Source organism: Podarcis pityusensis (genome assembly GCF_964106645.2).
Source record: "Podarcis pityusensis genome assembly, chromosome: Z".
NCBI lineage: Eukaryota > Metazoa > Chordata > Lepidosauria > Squamata > Lacertidae > Podarcis > Podarcis pityusensis.
The window spans coordinates 11548760-11564183 of NC_138044.1; the positions used below are offsets into that span (position 1 = coordinate 11548760).

Sequence of the window (15424 nt, forward strand, 5' to 3'; positions counted from 1 at the left end):
TGATTTGCATGTTGTATATTACTATGTTTTGAAGTGGAAATGATAGTGCATCTTTTTATTTCTATTCTTAATTAAGGCTGAAATTGTAAGCTTCCTTTAAACACAATGAGACTTTTGTACTGGAATGCAGGAAGTTGCCTTATACTGAATCAGACAATGGCTTGTCCCCTGGTGTTGTCTACACTGACTGGCAGCAGCTGCCCAGATTTCCAGACAGTTAATCTTTCTCATCCCAACCTGGAGATAATGGGGACTGAACCTGGGACCTTCTGCAGGCAAAGCATGTGTTCTGCCACTGAACTGTGATGCTTCTCCATAATGTGCACAGGATTGGGCATGCCTCTCCATTAATGGAGCATGGAACTTGCAGCAAAATGCTGCAGTATAGAGTTTTTCTTCTCCATTCTGTACTCCATTCTCTCTCTCCCCACTCTACATATTTCCATTTAGCTGCCTATAGTCCTTCAGCATTTTGTGCTCACTGAGCATGCTCAGTCCTCATTGACAGAAGTGGCTGGTGCCGCGTGGGACTGGCAGAGTGTAAGGCAAGGAGACCAGCAGTAGGGGGAGCCAGAGCTAATGACAGGCAGAGCCATCTCCCGACTGGCAGTGGGGATTGGCTGAAGACTGAGGATTGGGCCTAATGTGCAAGCCTCCTCCATTGCTAATTGGCCTTTTAAAAGTTATTCCTTCTGTAGAGCTCTTTCCATCCCTGAAGATAACATGTACTTCAGAACACAGGATTCCCACAAGCCTGCTGACATTTCCATCTTTTGGGGAATGGTAGGGACGCGGGTGGCGCTGTGGGTTAAACCACAGAGTCTAGGACTTGCCGATCAGAAGGTCGGCGGTTCGAATCCCCACAGCGGGGTGAGCTCCCATTGCTCAGTCCCAGTTCCTGCCAACCTAGCAGTTCAAAAGCACGTCAAAGTGCAAGTAGATAAATAGGTACCGCTCTGGTGGGAAGGTAAACGGCATTTCCGTGTGCTGCTCTGGTTCGCCAGAAGCGGCTTAGTCATGCTGGCCACATGACCTGGAAGCTGTATGCCGGCTCCCTCGGCCAGTAAAGTGAGATGAGCTCTGCAACCCCATAGTCAGCCACGACTGGACCTAATGGTCAGGGGTCCCTTTACTTTTACAACTTGGGTCATCATTGCAAGGGCACTCATAACCTGAACATTGGGAATAGAGGAATTGATGGTGGTAAGGCTATGCTCCTATTAGGAAAGGCTATACTCCTTTGGTCTCAGTGGGGCTTTGACCTGTGTAAAAATACAGTAAAATAAAAATAGGAATGGACTGATTTAATGCAGCAACCAGAAGTTGAAGATATAATCATATATTTAAAGCCTGCACAGACACCATACATTTAAAGCACACGACTCCACCTTGAAATATCCTGGGAGCTGTAGTTTAAGGGTGCTGGGAATTGTAGTCCTGTGAGGGGTAACTACAGTTCCCAGGGTTCTTTGGGAGGGGAGAGTACTCTAAATGTATGATGTGTAAACCACCCTTTTCCCCAGAATATGTATTTAAAGCCATTATATTTAAATAGAATGAAGAAAGGAAAAAAATATTTTAAAACAAACAATTTTTGCAAGGGGATTGCAAGTCCTACTCAGAGCAGCAGACCCACAGAAATGAATAGTCCTTAGTCATGTTCATGAATGCCAATGGGTCTACTCGGAGCAGGGGTAACACTGAAGACAACAACCCCCCTAACCCCACAACAAATGATGATGATAATGATAATGTCATTGTCATCATTATCATTAATTGCTGTTTATTAAATTTGTGTTTATGTTTGTTGGGAGTAAATAGTTCTATGAATCTGACAAAAGTAGAGGAATACTGGGCAAAGATATTTTTGAAAAGGGGTGGAGAAGAAAAATATCGGGAAATTCCACCGACTCTACCTATTAAATCTGAGGGAGGAGTGGGAATTTTCTACTGCTTGAGGGGTGAAAAGCTCACCCTACCTCCCATTGCCCTTTTCCCTGCTTTGCTTAAATATCTGCCCCTTGCTAAGGCCAGTTGGTTTATCCACGGAGCTCTGGAGTTCTTCACCCAAAGTCCTGTCCTAAAAGCACCCCAATAATCCTGATGGAGTCACCTAAATCAAAGTTCATGGTCTCTTGTGATGGGTAGTAGTTGTTGTTCTGTTAAACTTTCTAAGCATAGCTCTAACTTAAGGTGTGTTTCAAACTTTTCAAGGTGTGCAAAATGAAAGACTTTGCCAACATTATTCTTTCCATGTACATTTTTGGGAGAATCATTGGGTTGTCTCCATCTAATTTATACACAGAATAGACCTCTTGAAATTTAACACACCTAATGCTGAATTTAGTGCCGATAAATTTCAATGGTTCTACTCTGAGTAGGACTAATTTTGGAACACAACCCTGTATCATTCCTCCATTGCTAAATTTGTTTTCATCGAACACGCCAGGTATCATTTAGGCAATCAGTTTAAAAACATCGGAAGATGCCTTCTACTGAGGCAGTCAGTTGGTCCATCTAGCTCGCATTGCCTACACGAATTGGCAGCAGCTCTCCAGGGTTTCAGACATGGAGACCCTCTCAGCCCTACTAGGGGATGCCAGAGGTTGAACTAGGTGCCTTCTGTGTAGAAATCAGATGCTCTAACAGAGGACCTGACCACCCCTCAGGCAAGATGAGGTGACCACCTCAGGTGGCATGATCGACGGGGGCAGCAGATCTGGCCTCCGAGGAATGTGTCACCTGCTGCTGCTATCATGCGCTCCTTGGACCTGCTGCTTCTGCAGCACCCTCTCTGACAATGGGAGGCACTCCTGACATCCTCCTACCGTTAGGTAGGAGGTGGCTGCTCTCTGGGCTGTCTTGGGCTGATTTAGAGCAGGCCCATTTGAATCGCACTTCAGCCATCAGGTAAGGTAAAAAGGTAAAGGACCCCTGGTCAAAGGCGACTCGGGTTGTGGCACTCATCTCACTTTCAGGCCGAGGAAGCCGGCGTTTGTCCACAGACCGCTTTCCGGGTCATGTGGCCAGCGTGACTAAACCGCTTCTGGCGCAACGGAACACTATCAGGTAAGGTTGATTTGATTCCCCCTTGTTCCTGACATTCACTCAACCCTCATTCCCTGACCAGAGCGGCACCATTTTGTAGTTTGCCTCAGATGCCAAAATGTCAGCCCTGCTCTACCACTGAGTCTCAGCCTTTCCCCCACTTTCTTCAGTGGTTCAGCTTGCTCCTCTCCAGAATGCTTCTACCCTAAGAACCAAATCAACACCCAGAAGAAGAGCTCAGTGTCATTCAAACTTTGGATATTCCTCCAGGAGCGAACAACTCAAAGACACTCAGGTTGCTGTTTCACATCTGCCCATGGAACAGAAGCAAAACGGAGCCTCTTTGAGGCAGACCATTGCCTTAACAAGCTATTTACTTAGCTTCATCGGATGGTCCCAAGTTCCAGTATTATAAGAGAGTGGGGGGAAACCTCTCCGTGTCCAGTTTCTCCACGCCATTCGCGCGCGCGCGCACAAATATCATTGGGAAGTACACTGGAATGCGCTCCCTCCCCATATTCCCTTCTAGTAGTTTCTTAAACACATGCACACAGCTCCTTCCACAGGAACCAACTCCTAGGGGCAGACGTCCCTTCAGGACCCCCAATAAAATATTAGAGGGGTCGCCCTCCCCAAGTTGATTAGCATTGCCATTCAAATGATGTGCATGCACCACGTCTTGTGATTGAGTATGCGGGTCAGGGCTTAGCTGCTGCCCCCATCATTTTATTTAAGTTGGCACCCCTGCCTCCTTTTGTTAGCTTATACCAGGTCTTGCTATCACCTTGACCAGTCTTGATATCTCCTGCCTTTCTCCCGCATAACTTGCCAGGTGAAAGAAAAGACGCCCTATCCAAATGCCCTTGTACAGCCTCGACCTCCTCACTCTGTTCTCAAATGCCAGGTGCAGGGTGTGTGTGTTGAGTGAGACTGGGGACGGCGCGTTCCTCAGCTCGCTTTTGATGGCGTCTTTCCTTCCACCCACCACCCCTTTCGAATGTTTAATGCTGTGTGTGTTATCCCAGACGCAATTCCTCCCCCACTCCCCGTTCTGAAACGCGAAAATGTATCCCTTCTTTCGCGCGGGATCCATTAGAGGGCTTTAATATCCGTCTTTTTACAGCTGGAAGTTAAAAGCGCCTAAACCAGATTCGTGAACTCTGACATGCTCGCCGCCAGGTCCAACTGGGAAGAGGGAGGGAGAGGGGTGGGTGGGTCGTTGTGGAAAGGGTGCGAGAGAAAGGGGGGCCGCGACGGCTGGCTCCTCCAGAAGGGTGGAGGCATTATAACGTAAAATATATAAATATAAATATGTATATTAAAAGATGCAGCTGGGTTGGAGAGTTGCGAAGAAGGAATGCGCGCCCAGCGGCCAGGGTGCACCGACGCTCTTCAAAGGCCCATGAACCTCTCTAAAAGCGTAGGACGCATCTAGAAACGCGCCCTTTCTTCTTCTTCTTCTTCTTCTTCTTCTTCTTCTTCTTCTTCTTCTTCTTCTTCTTCTTCTTCTTCTTCTTCTTCTTCTTCTTCTTCTTCTTCCCCCCTTTCCAAGAGCAGAGCACATTTTCCTCCCCTCGGGAATTTCTCTATCGCCAAAGAGCAGGAGATCTTCCTACCTGGCACTTTTAGAGGAAATCTTAACTACTACCTCCCTCCCCTTCAGCTAACAAGCCGGCTTTGGAGAACCCTGCTTAAATCCAACCCATTTCCTTCGCTGGGGTTTCTTTATCCCAACCCCCAACCCCCGCCCACCTTTGCTTCGTCCGACTTTGGTTGCCAGAGCAGTTTGCCAAAAGAGTCACCTTTCGGCACTACTTAAGGGCGACTCCCTGGCTTAAACTGGGCTGCCTTTACATATTTCCTGGGCCTCGCTGGCTGGATTCCGCCCCCCTCCCTTCTTTTTACTTACTGCTTCGGTTTGTCAAAACCAACGAGGATTTCCTCTTTTCATACCTCGAGATCCCTGTCATTAGCACTCGGAATTAACTCCTTTTCTTATATCCGGTTGCAGCGGAATAAAGTAACATTGATCCTGAGCCTTTTCACGGAGAGGCCTGCAAGATACGCTGGGTTAGCACCATAGTGTCCCACTTTGCCCTAGTGAGGACGCAATCCAGGAAAGGGAACGTGGCGGGGAATGCGTTTTGCCCCTTTCCTACTTCTGAGGGAGAATTATCCTTCCTTGCTTCGGTTTGGTTTGCTCCAATTTTATTTGCACAGAATCAAGGTTGCTTTCTGCAGAGCGCCCCTTTCCACTCAGAGAAAAGGGCTGATCTACAGACACACTCCTGCGGGCGCTCCTGAAGCGGAACTCACACCCCAGGCCGTGTGCGCTCTGCTGCGGGGCAAAACCCACTCCGACCCACCTCCATTTTTCCAGGGGAGCACGTCGGAATTCGGTTTCAATTCGAGTTCTCCCACACTAGTTGTGAACAAATCAGATCGCCTTCAATATTAATCCGAAAGTACAGTAGATGGGCCTGGGAGCCCAGCCAGGGGTTTACTTTATTCTAATCGGCCCCGATCTCCAATGCCCTAGTTGCGGAAAGGAGCTGTTTTGTGAGGACGAAGCGAATCCAGCCCGTTACAGTGGTACCTCGGGTTACATACGCTTCAGGTTACATACGCTTCAGGTTAGAGACTCTGCTAACCCAGAAATAGTGCTTCAGGTTAAGAACTTTGCTTCAGGATAAGAACAGAAATCGGGCTCCGGCGGCGCGGCGGCAGCAGGGGCCCCCATTAGCTAATGTGGTGCTTCAGGTTAAGAACAGTTTCAGGTTAAGAACGGACCTCCGGAACGAATTAAGTTCTTAACCTGAGGTACCACTGTACTTTATTCCACGTAAGGATCACATCTGGAACAGTTACAGGGCTGCAAAAGCGATCCAAGCACGCGTTAAACGGGGTCGTCGCTGTCGTTGCTGCTCTAATATAGCAAATGTTAGAGAAGACCCTTTGAAATAGATGAACATGACTAACTTGGGTGTATTAATTTCAATGGGTCTACTCGAAGTAAAATTAGTTGGATACAACCACTACCACCAACAAATTTATACAGTGTATAGCTCAGTGCCAAAATAAGATTCTAAGCATAAAAACACTCCACCCAGGATGATGGTGGTGGTGGTGATATCTCGCTCTATTTTAAGGTAATCTTTCGCAACGTTTAGTTTTGCCTCCAGGGGACTCGTGAACCAAATGCTTTTTGGGGTGGGCGGTGGTCCTAATTTCCCGCTTCTAGCATCGAATGAAGGAAGCTGTTTTTGCCAGACCCGTTGCCAGGAATGTTGCGATAACGGGTGCGGGGAGAGGCTAGTCTATGGGATAGCAACAGGGAACCATTGCAGAACATCATAAATATGTGCAGGCAGCCTGGTATCCTTGCTAATCTGATTGGTTCCTGGAGAGCATTAGCCGTTTGCTTTGATGGTTTTCCGATAAGTAAGAGGACTGGATTTATATTTTCCTTTTATGTAAGATGAACATTCGCCAATGAGAACGCCCATCTGGGGGCTACACTCTTGCCTATGGGATCTCTTTGCCGTTCGGAATCAATGGAAGCCGGGGATTTCGCCCCGGATTCTACAGTAACAGGGAAGTTGTGGCTCTGCGGATGTTGCTGGACTCCAACCGCACATCCTTCCCGGCTATTAGCCACGGTGGCCGGGGCTCTGGTGGGCGTTAAAGTCCTACAGCATTGCGGTGGAGGCGGGGTGTCACCGCATCTCAGCCCTAGGTTTGAAGTTGCAACCTTGGCTAGGAGGTCAATCCCACTAAGCCAACCCCAGGCAATGGGCCCTGCCTGGGGGTAGAGCTTTGCGCCCAGAAGGTCCCAGGTTCAAACCCCAGCATCTCCAGGAAGGACCGGAAGAAGCACCTGGTCTGAAACCCTGCCGCTTCCGGTCAGTGTAGACAATACTGAGCTGGAAGGAGCAAAGGTCTGAGTCGGTATAAGGCAGCTTTCTATGCAACACAATTCTTCTTACTTTCAAGTATGCATTCACAGGGGATCAGGGGGTTGCATATTTTTTAACGGGCCCTAAGACTTCTGGATGCTTTTCCTGGAAACATGTGCCAGCGACAGCCTTTTCTCCGTTGGAAAAGTCTAATTGCCCGTGAGTTCCGATCAATGGACTTTTGGTACTTCCACGATGTCTGTTGGGAGAAGGGGGATAGTGAGGGAACCTTCCCTTAATTAGCCTTTCCTGGCTCTCCTCCTCCTCCTCCCCCTTCTTTTGCCTTTTTCAAAAATGTGGTTTCCTGGCGTTCAAAGGGCCCATTCTGGGGCTTTTTAATTCCCCGCCGGCCTTCGGCAGCTTTTGCGCAGCGGCGAGCGGGTAATTTATAGCGGAGCCTTCAGAGCCAGCGCGGTCGAGCGGGAAGCTCGCTCCTACACGCCTTGGCCGAGGCATAAATCACAGGAAAGGCACACACTCCTTCCTCCACCCGCCCCCTCTCTGCGGTCACTCAGTGAGAACGGGGCGAGGTGGACACCAACCTGCTTCCCGGAGCAGGTGCCTACTCTTTTACGCCCTCCGCCAAGTTCCAACAGGCTCTGCGACTTGGAACAGGTTAAAAATATAACATGCTATTTAGGAGTTCCCGGAAAGGAAAAGGGGATCTCTCCGCAGCGACTGGGGATCCCGTGGCCTCGATTCCTAGCCTCCTGACGATGCAGTAGGGTTACTTCTGGTGCTGGCTGGCCATCTATATCTATCTATCTATCTATCTATCTATCTCTATCTATCTATATCTATCTATATCTCTATATCTATCATCTATATCTATCTATCATCTATCTATATCATCTATCTATCATCTATATATCTATCATCTATCCCATTTCCCCCCCTCCAATGAACGCGAAGGCGGCATTTGCGGTTCTCCTCATTTAATCCCCACAACAACCCTGTGAGTTAGGGACTGAGAGGCAGTGGGGCAGGGGTGCGCAGACAATTTCATGGGCAGTGTGGTGCAGTGGGTAGAGTGTTGGACTAGGACCCCACTCGACCATGAAGCTCGCTAGGTGATCTTGGAAACAGCCACTGCTTCTCAGCCTAACCTACCTCACAGGGTTATTGTGATTGATCATCGTAATCATTTTGACCTCCCAGGGTCCAAATCCGGCAGTCTAATCTCTACACCACAACTGGCTTTCCTTTCCTTTCCTTTCCTTTCCTTTCCTTTCCTTTCCTTTCCTTTCCTTTCCTTTCCTTTCCTTTCCTTTCCTTTCCTTTCCTTTCCTTTCCTTTCCTTTCCTTTCCTTTCCGCAGCCGTTTTGGGTTTGTAACTACCTGGAGTCAGTGACCTACCTACTTTTGGGGGGCCCTGAAGCTTGAACTGTTATGGGGGCCTCTTTGCAACCAGCAACAGGTCTGGGTAACTACTATTATCTTCTTTAATGCGGTTGTTTGCAACAACCTTTACAACATCTGTGCTATTGATTCTCAAACGTTGGGTTTGTTAAAATATATACAAAAAACCCCAAGCAATTTCACTCAAATCCATGCAACTCAAATTAGGTCTACTAGACCCATTTTTAAAAAGCGATTTGGACTGAGGTTGCTTCTGGGGCCCCTGCGAGATAAGGGACCCTGAAGCTGAAGTTTCAGAATATTAGTTTCAGAATAGATCCGCCCCTGCCTGGAGCGGTGATCTCAGTGCAACCTGCAATCATTGGCGTAGCCGGGATTTTTGTTAGAGGGATTTGTATTTATTTTTATTGATTTAGGGGGGAAGTTGCCTCTCCTACCCCCACCCTCATGCGCGCAGTGTTGTTAGATCAGTACCGGGGTTTACAAAAGTTCAGGCCAAAGTCTCCTGTGGTGGTCACAGTGGCCAACCCAACGCCTCCAAGGGAATCCCAGAAGCAGGTCCTGAGCGCAGCGGCGCTCTCCTCGCCTGCGATTCCCAGCCATTGGCCTTCGCTCCGAGAGTGCAGGTGGTACATTGCCTTATCCTCAATGAATCCCCGAATTCCTACACTTGTTCAGAAGGAAGTCCGGCAGAGTTCGATGGGTGCTATCCTATCCTAGGCAGCCTCTTTCCTGGGAGGATGTTTCACTTAACACAGTGGGGTTTGCTCCAGATTAAAATTGGCTTGGGTCTGTACGGCTGGCTTCGTTTATTTATTTTAGCTGAGAGGAACAGTCAAGTCCCCGTTCGATATTTACCAAAGTCCACCACCTTCAAACGTTGGTTGACTCCACCAACATCTATGACAATTTACGGCAGAATAAAAGGAAGCAGATGGGAGGTTGTACCCTAGTTTTGGAGAGGCATCTACTTTCAGATAATATTTCAGATAAAGTATTTTCAGCCTAGTGGGAGAGAGTCTGTTTTGGATGCAGACAGTAGCATAGGAAGGCAGGGGCAGGGCGACTGGGAGACACAGTCCCTCCGGGTGCTTGGGTAGGGCGATGTCCCACAAAAAGCTCAGCAGCTCTGGGTGATCGCCGGCGGGCGTTGCTACGCCAGTGCACACAGAAGGTCTCCGGGTGCACCCGGGCATCTCCAGGTAGGGCTGGGAGATAGACGTCCTGTTTGAATTGCTAGAGAGGCGCTGCCAATGGGATAAAAAGCAGCTTATTGTTCGTCCACTCTCTGTCTCAAGGTGCTCACACAGTTTAGCCAACAAACCTAAGTAGTTATGAAATCCACTGGTTGAAAACACACACACACACACACACACACACACACACTTGTCAGTGGCACTGGTACCAGGATTGCGCAGTTTAAGCATATAGATTTCCTAGCAAAGAAGGCAGTACACTGAATTTACTCCCAAGCAAACGCGCATGGAATCAAACTGCGGATTCATTCCCACGGATAAGAAGCGGCTACAAAAACGCTTAGATTGGAATCGCGACCTGAACTTGTGTGTGCGTGCGTGCGTGCGTGCCAGCGTGTAAAAAAATGTCTAGGCGCGCACTATCGGCAGCCTTCCGCGGGAATAAGGTCCATAAGCGACCTGTTGACCGTCAGGACCCAAACGGTCATCTCTGCCTGCGCCCTATCGCACTACGCATCGGAAAACCGCTTCATTGCGATTAATATAATCTATCAAGTAAACACGATTTAGAAACCACGAACTCATTATCTCCCTTTGGGGTCAGGACCCAATTGTCCAAAAATGGTTTTTGGAAAGTGGTGGGACTTCGGTAATGGAAAAGTTATATAGGAGGAATTGATATCGCGACTGCAGATATGACAGTGATTTCCTCAGGCATATGTGTTTTACATTTATTTCAGCATGAAAGTCAAACACGAGTGTGAAAACTTCCCTCGGAAATGCATGGGGTTTAGACGTTTGTTTGCCAGTGGTGCCAAGTTGAATAAAATTTTGGGGGAGCCCAGGTGAGCCCCGTCGACATAATCGATCACAAGACGGGGCTCGCACACACCATTTGAATAATAATGCCCGTCAACCTGAGGGGGGAGGAGGTAGCACTCTCAAATATTTTAATGGGGAGGCGGCAAAGGGACCTTGGCCCCTAGGAATTAACTCCTAAGATTGGATCAGTGCATAATAATGGGTTGTATCCGACTAACTCAGAGTAGACTCACTGAAATAAAGGAACTTGATTCTATAATCTAGTCGAATTAATAATAATAATAATAATAATAATAATAATAATAATACAGCCCTGTTCCTGTGACTGTATTATGTTTTAACAGTTTTAAATTGTTGTATCCTCCGCAGGGGATCTGTTGGTAAAGGGCAGGTCATAAATGTTATCATAATCATAATTCAACAATAGTTCTCTTTTAATTATATTGATGTTCGTTTTAACTTTTTAAAAAATCCGTAAAAACACACGGATTCATCATTCATGGATTTTAATCCTACCTGGGCATAAACCAGAAGCAGGTTTAATGGACTGAAATTGAATTTATTTTTCAGTGCTGGGAAGTGGGATCCAGATCATTCCCACTCTCTATCCCGCCCCTCCCCAACACATTTCATGTCCATTGTTTCCACTGAGACTTCCAACACCTGCTGGAATCTCTCCTGATAAAATCAGTGGCGTGTTTGTTTGTTGGTTTGTTTTAAACAACAGCTTATGAACTGATTGTCCGACCTCCCCTTGTTAGGGATGCCATTCTGAGAACCTGCACGCGACCGCCGCCCCCCCAGCCCAAAATAAATTAGTGATTTCAAATCTGTGGGGTATTTTATTTATTTCAGCCGCGTTGATCAGCCGCCCAGACACTGCGTTATCCAAGCTGCTTACAAAGCATATCTCAGGAAAATGCAGCAATAAATCCAGAATGAAAATAAATAAATCAGTAAACACATTCTCACAAGTACATTGCGGGGGGGGGGGCGTTTTCCTGGATTCTACAGGAAGGGGTGGGGACACACACACACAATCCCATTTTATTTTTTTATTCGATTTCAGTAAATCCAGCGAAGGGGATATCAAGGGGTAGCCCACAGACCTTTTCCTCGCCCCGCCACAAATAAGAGCCGTTTCCAGATTTCTGATGAGACTGGCGTGTGGGGGGAGAGAGACCTTTAGGGGTCCCGTTTCATAAGGTACAACTGCAATCGCCATTTCCTTCCCCGTTCCTTTGATCCCACCAATGTGCTAAAATTCCATTCGCTCTGTTTAAAACGCGGGGTGGGGTGGGGTGGGGGGTGGGAGGCGAATCCCAGTCAGGCAGTTCGGGTGAAATCCAACGCGAGTCCAGCACGGCAAACATGGCTGTTTTGTGCCGGATGACTCGCTTGATAATTTTTAATTTATTTAATTTATTTAGGTGGGGGGTATTTAAAAATAATAAAAACAGGTTTGCGTTTGATCGTGTAACGTCCACATCATATGTGTACACACACACACACACACACACGCAAACAAACTCTTGCCTCGCGTACTCGAATAAGCTCTACCGAAGGAATTTGAAAACAGTTTGTCTCCTAAGTGCCACGACGATTGGTAATAATGAGCAATCATAGCTCCTATAAATAATACTGCGTTGTATGTAAATTCTAAGCAGAGTAAGCCCACTGAAATAAATGGATCCTAAGTAGGCCCTCTCTACTGATTTCAGCGGGTCTACTCTGAGTGGAACCAACACTGGCTGGTAGCCCCAAAATAGCCAAACAAAACGGGTGGGGGAAAAGGGTGAATGAGATAATAAATTTCGAAACAAAATAAAATTGACCCCCCCCCAATTTAAAAAAAGGCTTCTTTTCTCTTTGTCAAACAGTTGGAGAAAAAAACCCAAATACCCCCAAAGAAGGCTTTCACTAAGCTTAATTCAAACGTCTTCTTCTAGAAATGAGACGAAGGATTAAGGATAGATACAACAGACGGAAGGAAACGCGACCAGGATTGTGGAAACAACTCGGCGAAGATATAATCCGGTACGATATTTTAATTATCGTCCCTAATATGAGATTATTATACATATTGCATTGATAGCCTGAGCGTTACCGATGTATATATACATAACATCTCTTCTTCCCCTAATGACTTTGAGCAGTATATTTTGCGGTAGCTAAATTGTCTCAAATACGCAGGAACTTTCGCTCTTCCTTCGTTCTTGCTTCCTGACCTAGACAAAACTAAAGACGTGTAAAGGCAGGCTTTTAACACCCACACCACCACTACTTAAAGTAATATAATATATGACGATGGCAATATTAACTGTATCCCGAGTCCCTGGAAGACCCACACTGCTTCTTCCCTACTTGTATTTGTGTAGGGGGCCGTTAAAACTTTTGTGTTTAATGTGGTTTTTTGTAGGGGTTTTTTGGTATGTTCCTAGTTGTTTTGGCTGTTGTGAAATTTACTGTTTTCTGCTGTTTGCTTAATATTTATTTGTGCTTTACTTGAACACTGCTCTGATTCCCTTAGAGAGCAAGAACGGGATTTAAAGGATGTTAAACAAATTAAAGATATGAATAATTACATTGCAGCATTATTAATATGAATTAAGGAAGGCAATATTTATTACTACAGTTAATGCTATATCATATATGATATTGTATAAATTATACTATCCATACAAATTAAATAAATTAATATTTCTTAGTATCATTATCAATGTGTTCATGAATTATTAGTAATACTATTATTAACATTGTTAATATCATTAACTTTTATTAGTTAATAGTTAACCATGTTACTATTGTTGTCGTTGTTTATTTTTAATAACAGTATTTCCCCTATAGTTTGAGAATTCTAGCAGGCGTCTCAAAGCTCTTTCGTTGGTCGCCACAAGATTTAAACATTTGGCGAGATTAGGTCGATCATTCTGTACATCAGCGTTTCTGTTAATTTGCAGGTATTTAAAGGAAATTAGAAGAGAGAGCGAGAAGTCAAAGTGAAAATAAATAAACCCAGTATTCTCGAGTCTAGTTGCCCAGTTCATAAATAAAAAAAAAGAATAGCATGAAAGTTATTGAGGGTTTTCTAAATTGGTGTAAGGTTGAGGATGGGCGCCCCCCCTCCAGTTCCTTTTTTCTGTTATTCTAAAGGACAATTATTCTAACTATGCACTTATTTTGAAGAACAATAACATTAAACAACCACGATGGATGCCATCGAGGCCAGACTATCCAAGGTCATTTGACATTCTGTGACTGTATCTATCCTTATACAGGTATCAGATCCCTATTCGTAAAAGCCATTCATCATCATATTATTAATAACCATTATCACGGCTGGCAATCAGCCTCGTCTAGAACGATCGGCCGTTGCGCGCTACTTGCGGATTCCTATCTATTCTTCCGCCCTTTGAAGTTTCTACCTCGTGGGGAATTCTTTTTAAAAAATAAAAAATAAAAAAATTGTACGCTCGGAGGCTTTGGATCACTCAAAGAAGCGCTGACGTCGCTCTTCCAAATTGGTGTGAAATCGGATTTCAGCCTCTCCCTTCTCTGCTTTTTCTTCTCCCCTCGACAGAGCTGGCGCCCCACCCTGCCCGATCCCAGGCTTTGGCGAGGCGTCTCTGTGGCCGGGCCCGAGGGACCAGGCGCCCCGATGGCGAGGAGGAGGAGAAGAAGAAGCAAGGCCGAGAATCGGTCCCCAAGGGTCGCCCAGAGGACTCTCTCTCCACTCCCTTCCATTACTTTGCACCGCGCGCCAAGCCCTCCGGATCCCAGAAAAGGCCTGGCCAGGCGACGCTGCCTCTCCCTGACGGGCTGTCACCTTCACGTCCAAGAAAGTGGGAATCTCCGACGACGCGTATGTCTATGGATTGCTCAGGCGCCCCCTGGAACGGGTGGAACCGGGAGCGCATTGAAGTAAAAACTGAGTTGTTTGTTTTTTCCCTTCTCCCGCGCTATCTAGGCGAGGGAAGTCTTGGTGTCAGGGCTACTGGAACATCCTGGTTTGAGGAAAGAAAAGCGCGACTGATCTTTCACCGTGGAACCCCTTCTCCTCACGAAGTACATACTCAGTCCCGCACGTTTGGGTCCAGAAATACTTCTCATTTATTGGCTGTTGTTTTGAGACGGGATTACTGGGACATCATTTTACCCCTCTTTCCTCTAACCCCATGTCACATCCACATGTAAAGCAGTCTTATAACACTTTAACACTTTAATTGTAGTTCTTAACAGGCTATGGTCCTCAGGATTTTTTGGGGGAAGCCATCATTGTTTAAAGTGCGCCAAACATATGATGAGCGTGTGACCCTAGTCTGTTCCGTACATTTCCCATTCGATATGTCCTGCCCCCCCCCCGCTGATGTCAGGCAGCATCTGTGGAACTCTCTGCCTCATTGACATCTGCTGCCCTACAATCCTAACCCCTATTTTGCCTTCTACTGAAGACCGGAGCTGAAACTGTAGATTTCCGCCCCCACCCCGCAGCCCCCAGACTTTATTTCTCAGGGCCCACAATACATGAAAATGTTGACATCTGTTTATTCCCACCTTTTGGCAGGGGCGTACGAAGGGGGGGCAGGGGGCGGTCTGCCCTGGGTGCCACCCTGATGGGGGTGACAAGATGGTATTGTGCCTCCCCCCAGCTGTAGAGTGGCCGAGGACACCCACACAGCACGCATATGGGCTTCTGCGCACGCGCTGTCTGTACGGGCTGCCGCTCGAGTGCTGTCCGTATGGGCGCCGCACATGTGCACTCTGTACAGTTGCCACACATGCACAGTTTGAGATCGCACTGGCCTATCTGTTCTGAATGTACTGGTATTCTGAATGTTTTTAAGTGATGCCAATAAAGGTTACTCGACTTAACTTGACATGCACAGTCTGTATGGGCACCGCACAGGTGCTGCCAGGTGGTTAGCCCTGCCCCTCGGTGCCTTGCCTTTTGGTATACTTCTTAATAGGACAGGTAATGGGTAATATACTACTCTACCAGGGATTGTCTCCAGATAGTGTTGGATCACAGTCTCATTGTCCCTG

At 46.8% G+C, this 15424-nt stretch overlaps 1 long non-coding RNA gene across 1 annotated transcript in view; it reads left to right on the forward strand.

The window, feature by feature from the left end:
* Positions 1–15093, forward strand: part of LOC308467929 — a 34842-nt gene extending 19749 nt beyond the window's left edge. The window contains exons 2-3 of the long non-coding RNA XR_013981371.1: positions 12262–12418; positions 13962–15093. This is a non-coding gene — a long non-coding RNA (uncharacterized lncRNA). The remainder of the gene's footprint in view (positions 1–12261; positions 12419–13961) is intronic.
* Positions 15094–15424: the final 331 nt, after the last annotated feature.